Source organism: Chiloscyllium punctatum, chromosome 50, assembly GCF_047496795.1.
Source record: "Chiloscyllium punctatum isolate Juve2018m chromosome 50, sChiPun1.3, whole genome shotgun sequence".
Lineage (NCBI taxonomy): Eukaryota > Metazoa > Chordata > Chondrichthyes > Orectolobiformes > Hemiscylliidae > Chiloscyllium > Chiloscyllium punctatum.
The window spans coordinates 15,437,315-15,442,791 of NC_092788.1; the positions used below are offsets into that span (position 1 = coordinate 15,437,315).

Below are 5,477 nucleotides of genomic sequence, written 5' to 3' on the forward strand. Positions count from 1 at the left end.
TGGGTGTGTTACACTGACGGAGCGGATCAGTCTGCTCTTCCCTGGGACTGTTACATTGACAGAGTTGAGTCAGTCCGCCCTTCCCTGGGTGTGTTGCATTGACAGAGTTGGGTCAGTCTGCTCTTCCCTGGGTGTGTTACGTTGACAGAGTGGGGTCAGTCTGCTCTTCCTGGGTGTGTTACATTGACGGAGTTGGGTCAGTATGCTCTTCCCTGGGTGGGTTACATTGACAGAATGGGGTCAGTTTGCTCTTCCCTGGGTGTGTTACATTGACAGAGTGAGGTCATTCTGCGATTTCCTGGTTGTGTTACATTAACAGAGTTGGGTCAGTCTGCTCTTTCCTGGGTGTGTTACATTGACAGAGTGGGGTCAGTCTGCTCTTCCCTGGGTGTGTTACATTGACAGAGTGGGGTCAGTCTGCTCTTCCCTGGGTGTGTTACAATGACAGAGTGGGGTCAGTCTGCTCTTCCCTGGGTGTGTTACAATGACAGAGTTGGGTCAGTCTGCTCTTCCCTGGGTGTGTTACAATGACAGAGTGGGGTCAGTCTGCTCTTCCCTGGGTGTGTTACAATGACAGAGTGGGGTCAGTCTGCATTTCCCTGGGTGTGTTACATTGACAGAGTGGGGTCAGTCTGCTCTTCCCTGGGTGTCTTATATTGACAGAGTCCGGTCAGATTGCTCTTCCCTGGGTGTGTTATATTGACAGAGTGGGGTCTGTCTGCTCTTCCCTGTGTGCGCTACATTGACAGAGTGGTGTCAGTCTGCTCTTCCCTGGGTCTGTTACATTGACAGAGTGGGGTCAGCCTGCTCTTCCCTGGGTTTTTTACATTGACAGAGTGGTGTCAGTCTGCTCTTCCCTGATTGTGTTACATTGACAGAGTTGGGTCAGTCTGCTCTTTGCTGGGTGTGTTACATTGACAGAGTGGGGTCAGTCTGCTCTCTCCTGGGTGGGTAACAGTGACCGAGTGGGGTCAGTCTGCTCTTCCTTGGGTGTTTTACATTGTCAGAGTGGGGTCAGTCTGCTCTTACCTGGGTGGGTTACTTTGACAGAGTGGGGTCAGATTGCTCTTCCCTGGGTGTGTTATATTGACATTGTGGCGTCAGACTGCTCTTCCCTGGGTGGGTTACATTGACAGAGTGGTGTCAGTCTGCTCTTTCATGGGTGTGTCACATTGTCAGAGTGTGGTCTGTCTGCTCTTCCCTGGGTGTGCTACTTTGACAGAGTGGGGTCAGTCTGCTATTCCCTGGGTGGGTTTCATTGACAGAGTGGGGTCAGTCTGCTCTTCCCTGGGTGTGTTACATTAGCGGAGTGGGGTCAGTCTGCTCTTCCCTAGGTGGCTCAGGTGACGGTCTACAGCATCAGCATCACATCCCTTCAGTTCTGTAGTACAATCCCTGGACTCTAGAGGTTCACTCGGATTTCTCCCGCAAATGAGGCCGCTCCCACTAATTACCGCCAGTAATTTCCGTGTTTTCTGTCAGCTCTCCAGGATCTACAGTTCCTTGTTTTAAATACAGTAGATGTTGACCCACTGAAGGGGATAATGGTTTAGGTGACGGTCTACCTCATTCATTGGGTCGGATGTCAAGGAGCATCTTAAACCGGAGAGGGATCGGGGGAATTGGAGCCGTTTAGAGATAGAGTACAGAAGGTAAGACAGCTCAGCTCAAAGCACGGCACTTAATGCTGCCCCGATTAAAATATTGTAGATGGCAGAGGGGCAGATGAGCTGAGACAGGGTGAGAGCTGGGAGATATGGATGATGTGGAAGGACAGTGTGTGTATCTGATCACATTCTGTCAGTCTGACTAATAGCAGTCATTCCTGGCACTGGATTCACTGAGGAGTGAAGGGTCAGTGAACAGAGCGGACTGTCCCTGTTATTCTGTCCTGACTCTCCAGCTCCCGCTCTGTTAGTGACCTCTCAGTCTCCCGGGAAATGGGCTGTTTCCCAATTGTGCCGGATTCCTGGCCTTTATCCTTGGCCGAGCTGAGAGTTGATGGTCTGAGGAATATCATTCCCAAATGACTCCTGTCCAAGATAATACCGATTAATGTGTCTGTGTATCCTCCATTAATCTGTAAACATCATTGCTCAGGGATGGAGGGACATGGATTGATGACATTGTGGATGTTATGAACCAGACCAAACACCTCTGCCTTAAGGAAATGGTCTAGACCCCTTTTCCTGATTTCCTGAAGGCAAGTGTAAGGCGTTACAATGTGATTGGTCAAACTGCCAGACTTGAATCAACACACACTTTACTCCACACTATCGTTGGAACACAAACATAAGGAAGAGAGATTGGACAAACCGAACTCGATTGGAAACCTTAGTTAAATGAACATTATTTAACTATAAACAGCAACTGTTCGGATATAGTAACATTCCATAAACCACACAATTCTGGTCTTTCTGCTGTCGGTAGAATGGGGTGAAACTTGTAAAGATTCAGAAAAGATTTACGAGGATGTTTGCAGAGTCAGGATTTCTGATTGTTTTGTGGCTGGAGTTTATTTTATCCTTGTATAGATTTGACACATTAACCCTCCCTCCCCACCACTACAGAAGCTGTTGGAACTGTTCAGTGTTTCCAGCGGCTTCTGTAATTATTTCAGGTTCCTGACGGGAGCAGTCTCTCACTTTTCGAACAAAACAAACCCATCCTTGTGCTGCAACCAATATTTCAATAAGAAATGGGAAGCAGCAGAGGGGAAAGCATCCGAGATGCCGAGCAATGCTGCCCGGTTCCACACTGCAATTCACAGGCACCATCACCAGGAAAAGCACGGAGCAATCTGACAGATCCGGTTTACCACAGAATGAAAGATTTATTTCCTCGGTTCATTCCAGTGCTTTACCTTTAAAAGGCTGTTTACCAATCGCGACACTGTGATGGCCGGGAATCGAACCCGGGTCAACTGCTTGGAAGGCAGCTATACTCCCCACTATCCCACCATCACCCTGTTAGTAGCTCCCTCCCCATTCCCAAACACACTTAACAAGGCCGTGATCATCACCAACTGGATTGGAGCTGAAATCCAAACATACACATCCTGTGTATCTAACCCAGTGATGGAGCTCTCCTGATTGAGTTTGATGTGAACAGGATGGGGGAAGTGGGAGATTTAATCAGTACCTAACGCCGAGCTCATAATGTCTCATAATGGAATTTGAAATGCTGCAGTGTAGAGGGAGATTTACTCTGTATGTGACCCCATTCTCTACCTGCCCTGGGGATTTAAATGGGGACAGTTTAATGGGAGCTTTATTTTGTCTGGAACCCTGTGCTCCCGCTGCCCTGGGAGTGTTTGCTGGGAACACTGTCTAACCTCTGTGATATGGATCCTATGAAGATTGATGGGAGACAGTGTAAATGGGATTGTCAGGGTCCAATTCCTTCACGTGGATGAGAGAAGGTCTCCAATTGGAATGGTGAGGATAATTGGTGCTTCTGGGACTGAAGGGTCAGTAACAGAATGAATACACCATTGGCTCAGAGACAGGAGACAGGATAGAGGGTAATGAGGGTTTCAGATTGGAGGGAGCTTCAGGTACATACAAGTTGGGAACTGTTTTCAGTAAAAGGCAATTGATCCCAGGTCACTGCAGAGTGTAATAATCTGCTGCCTTTCCCTCACTATCCTCCTCCAATCCCTGGGAAGATCTGCTCCCACGCCATGTTCCATCCTAACTGCTGACTGTGTTAGATACATTAATACATTGGCGATGGATGGGGGTGCTTTTAAACCTAGGATCTTGCTGTGTAACTTGCCTTCAAAAGGCTCTCACATTCCCTTTCAAGTAATCTTTTCCTTCTTTTATCCTGAGGAACTTTGTTGGGAAAGCTGCAACGTGAAGATCCGAAATGTTCAGTCCGAAGGAAGCCTTGGCCAAGCTCCAGAGGGGGACGTGTTTCTGAGGCCTGAGGCCTGGTCGAAAGGCTGCATCCCGTGGGGGCCGATATTTACCCCGAGGTTTAATCTCCTCTGGGGACCCTGGGTTTTAGGGGCTTCTAGTTAACTGGCTCCTGTCGGGTTGTGGCCCTGACATTTTTAAAACAGGTTTGAAGCCTGAGGTTAAAGTAACTGGGGCCCTGGGATTTGACACCTACACATCAATCCCCATTGAGTGTCTGACAGACAGGATTTCCCAAGGAGGGAATTAAAACTTAAATGAGAAACTCTATCCAAAGACTTGTTCTAATATCAGAGTAATACTACATGTGGGATCTTGCTGTGTCTCAAACCACCTGCAGAGTGGCCTACATTGCAGCAAGGGTGACCAAATGTGATAATCACATAAATAAGACCCAGGTTGGCCCAATCCCTGAGTATCTGGGAGGGGATCTCTCTCTCTCTCTCTCTCTCTCTCTCTCTGTCCCCTCTCTCACACCCTCTCCAGCTTCTTTTGTTGATATTTTAAACAAATAAAACCGTCCCACACACAGCAATGTGACTCGGGGGTATTTGAAGTGGGGGAGATGGAAATATTTTGCAGCACATAGTGATTGTTTTTGAGACAAAGGGGTAAAAAAAGACAAGAGCAGACAAAGACAGGGAATGTGTGTGGGAAGGAGGGAGCGATAGAGGGATAAGCTGTGTCTTTGTATCTGGGCTGGGAAAGGGAGACAGGATCTGGGGGAGTGGGGAGAGAACGGGGCTCTCTAATATCCCATCACCACCCAGCTCCAATCACTTCCTTCTAGAAAGTACAATTCACAAAATTAAATCCTGGGATGGAGGATTTTTTTAAAAAATCAGGAGTCTCAAAGATATCCGCAGCCTCTTGTTGGACAGAAAGTGGGATTGGGGCATATTCTGGAGCAGGAAGGGAGTACCCTTCCACAGCATTGCTGGCACAGAGACTGCTGGGAAACTGTTTATCAAAGGGAATATTGTCAAATATAAATGTTGCAGTCTTTTAAAAGGTAAGATAAAGATTACCATGTACAAGGTTAAATCAGAGAAACAGAAAAAGATGAGAAATGGAGAAGGGAGGGGTTGAGAGACCGAGAGAGAGAGAGAGAGAGAGCAAGCGAGTGCGTAGAGAAGAAAGAAAGTGGGAAGTAGTTTGAATTTGTCAAACAGCAGGATCTCTGTCATCCTGAAGCCAGAATTGAACCCTTAACCAGCATCAGTGAAACCCACAATCTGTCTGTGGTCACACTGCTACTTGTGGGATCTTGCTGTGTCTGAAGGGACTGAAGGGTCAGTAACAGAATGAATACACCATTGGGTCATAGAGAAAGGAGACAGGATAAAGGGTAATGAGGGTTTGAGACTGGAGGGAGCTACAGGCACATACAAGTTGGGAACTGTTTTCAGTAAAAGGCAATTGATCCCAGGTCACTGCAGAGTGTAAGAATCTGATGGTGTTCCCTCACTATCCTCCTCCAATCCCTGGGAAGATCTGCTCCCACACCATGTTCAACTATTGACTGTGTTAGATATTTTGATACATTGGGGATGGGCG

General features: G+C 47.5%; 1 non-coding gene across 1 annotated transcript; it reads right to left on the reverse strand.

Moving 5' to 3' along the window:
* Positions 1-2,893: 2,893 nt before the first annotated feature.
* trnag-ucc (transfer RNA glycine (anticodon UCC)) lies at positions 2,894-2,965 on the reverse strand. Its single transcript has one exon. It is a non-coding gene; the product is annotated as a tRNA-Gly (tRNA).
* Positions 2,966-5,477: the final 2,512 nt, after the last annotated feature.